The following is a 3863-nucleotide window of genomic DNA, read 5'->3' on the forward strand; positions in this document are numbered from 1 at the left end:
TATTATTGCCTGTGATGTATCATGGTTGCTGTTCTCTTCCTCTATTATTAAGTCTGATAGGTCCTTAATATATGAGAGAAGCATTAGACTTAATTTAAGAAGTGAATTATCAGATCTAGATTGACACTAAAAAGTGGTCAAAGAAATCATTTTACTTTCAATAATCTTGATTGGGAAACCGCCCATCTCAAAAATAAAATTATGGAAAGTGATCTTAGCAGAGAAAAAAGAGAGAAGAAGATGTGATCGAACTCTAGCCGCCTCCTTTCTCTTTCACTCCATTTTGCTTCTTTCACTTCTTCTAGGCTTCACACGTACTCTGGACAAGCAACATTCTCTTCTCTATCTCCTTGAATGGAGAGGAGAATGAGAGAGAGGGGAGGGAGTAGAGCTGATCAAAGCTGAGAGTGTGGTATTGTCAGAGTTAAGAGTATAGTGACTCTATCCCATTTCAATTGGAGCACAATAGTGAACAGATTTGACTGTCGGAACACGACGACTAACAAAAGCAAATCTAGTCACGAAAATAAATGGAGAATGAGAAAATAGAGTGTTTAAAAGTGTAAATAAGTATGATTAGATGATTAGAGGAGTTTAAATGTTTTATAAGAATAAAAAAGTTTAAATTTAAAATGAAGAATCATTCAACTCGTTGTAAATAAAATAAAATCGTTTTGAAGTCACTAATTTAAAATAATATAAAATGGTAGTATTTAACTTTTGTGCACATTCCAAATTTTAGAGGTAGATCAATTATATATGAAATTTGTGTCCAATCCAAAATAGTTTCCACACACACACACACACAGAGTACTCAGCAAATTTAATTAAGTAATATGTTCGGGAACAAAAGTAAAAAACAAGGACGATTTGACGGTACGTAGCAAGACTGTACTGTGTTTCTTGTAGATTCAATTATTTTTACACAATTAGTAATTCTAAGCACTTGTTTTTAGTAAGAATGTATTTTGTTTATTGCTGTCATAATATATACCTTTGCAGGAAATTAACTAAGAAGTTTAATCTTTCCAATGCGTCCCACTTCAAATTTTAGACATTTTTTAGATAAACAATAATGCAACAGAAAAAAATGTGCGTTAATTATTATTATAATATATACTCACTGGCACGTACGTTATAAATGCTGTTAAATTTTAGTTTTAAAAATGATTATTTTCTATGATTGATGTTTGGTACAATCAATCATGCAACTAATTAAATCAAAATATTATAGTTGTCATTCTAAATAAAATAAACTTATACTTGGAAAAATAAAAAATAAAAATAGATAGCATAATTATTATGCAACATTAACCTTTCGGCAACTAACATTCAATGGTACGTGTTGCTCAGTGGGTTGGAATTGAGTGGCATAAAAGTTAGATATGAGAGAAAAATGATGAAATAAAATGTAATAACGATAAAATGGAAAAATAAAGTAGAATAGAGAAGAATTTAATATATACCCTTCCAATCTTGCAATTAGGTCCCACCGAATCGAATAGATTATTTTATTTGATGGGTTGAAATCACTATTTTATAAATATAGTGGTTGGAAAAAAGAGAGATTTCAACTAAATATAATGTGGATATATTTCCACCATCACTTGACAGTTGACACGAGTAGAATTTTTTTTTATTAACGAGTCCAGTACATTCTAATATTTTTTAAATGCTATTATAAAAAATTAAATATATATGTATTAATGGCATATTAAAAATATTTACTAAAACACATAAATAAAACACTTAATTTATATTTATTAATAACTTAGAAAATAAACTAAAAAATTTAGTAAAATTGTAAAAAAAAAAAAAAAAATTCAGAAAATGTACACATAATTACATGTAATGTGTTCATATATGTCTGGAAGGCCAAGTCTTATTCTAGATCCATGTTCTCGGGTTAGATGGACCGACCATCGAACTAGTCGAATAAAGACGGACTTACATAACCGTGCTCCTTTTTGTCATCTATATGTAAAATGCACATGACGGAACTAGAAAATTTAAATAAGGATAGTTGAAAAATAAAATGTAAAGATATATGATAAGATCGATGAGATTTAAAATCAAGTTCTCTCCAATTACAATGAAAATTCTAACCATAAAACTACTCACATTTAACATTTTAAAAAAGTGATTGAACTACATTAAAATTTATAAAAAAGTAAAATTCAGTTAAATCTCAATATACATAAATTTTTTTTTAAGAACTATGGAAGTTGGCGTAGCACCTTTTACTTACGCTAAAATACACCCCTGAGAATGTAAATAAAGTGGATTATTTCTAATTCCAACTCTGTTTAAAATCATCGATATGAACAACAACAGAGAATGTAAAATAAAGTGGAGAATTTCATGTATATCCTTCAAATACTTCAAAATTATGTATTTCACCCTCTAAAATTCATAATATCATATATACCCCCTGAATTAAAAAAAATCAGAAAATTTCTCATTTTATCACATTTCTATGAAAACAAATTTTTTATTTGTAAAATACCAATTTTGTCCTTTATTGAAAAATAAAAATAGGTAACATGTTTAAGAAAAATGTTCAATCTTATAATTGATTGAGAGTGAGATGCACATACAAATGTATGCCTACAACCATTGTGTATGTGTCCCAAGTAGAGAAACAAACTATTTGTTCTCGGAAATTGACCAATTAAAAGACTGAACTGTTTCTTATATCGACTACATATTTTTAGTTTTTAATGAAAGGTTAAAATGATATACTATAAATGAGTTTTTAATAAAGATAACTAATTGGATAAATTTGTAAGTTTTTGAAATTTTAATAAGGTAAATATGATACTATAAATTTTAGAATGAAAAATACATAATTTTATTTTTTTTTGAAAAATATACATGAAATTCTCCCTTCAAAATTTAACTTAAAAAAAAAATAATAAAGGATAATAATTTTTTTTGACAGACATAGGCAGATCCAAGTTAATTGAATGGGGGTCAATTGATCTCCATTGATTTTTTTTTTTTTGTAATTATACTTGATTTTCTTTATAACTTAGAATAAAAAATTGACCTGCATATACTATATGTAAATTTGATATGATTGATAATTGTAACTTGAAAAATCCGACCAACATTTTTATTTTTACCCAATTATTAAAATATTTTAATAAAAATAATCAGAGTTTGATGGAAATTTTAAAAATGCCTAAAACGCGAAAAAAATTCACGGTTCTGAATTTTTATTCGGAACCGCGAAAAAAATTCACGGTCTCGAATAAAAATTCGGAACCACGGAAAAAAACCACGGCCCGGGATTTTTATTCGGAACCACAGAATTTTTCCATGGCCCGGGGTTTTTTTTTGTTATAAATAGGCAATTTTTCTGATCGTGACAGAAGAAGAAGGAGAGAGAAGGAGAGAGAGAGAGAGGAAGAGAGAAGGAGAGGAAGAGAAAAAGAGAGAAGAAGAAAGGGTACTTTTCAGCTTCTAAATCAGGTAATTTTTGTTTGCATCTGTTCATTTACGTATTTACTGTTCATATACTGTTGACTAGTATCATACCCGTGCGTTGCAACGGGGATATACTATAGGAAAAAAATATATCAATGAAAATAATAATAATTATCCAAAAATTAAGACACATATGTTAATAGAAAATTTACATGATTCTGTATTTTACTATTTTTAATTAACTTTAATCATGATATCTGATAACAATTTGATGATGTGATGATTTTTTATTTTTAAGTACCAATGATATCAAATAATAGCTCGATTCAAATCTAATATCAAATATAGTACAACAATTCAATATCGGCATATAATATGATATAAAAAAACATAAATAAAAAGTGTTATCGTGTGTATGTATTAGATACACACAC

Source organism: Carex rostrata, chromosome 20 (genome assembly GCF_964058835.1).
Source record: "Carex rostrata chromosome 20, lpCarRost1.2, whole genome shotgun sequence".
NCBI classification, from domain to species: Eukaryota; Viridiplantae; Streptophyta; class Magnoliopsida; order Poales; family Cyperaceae; genus Carex; species Carex rostrata.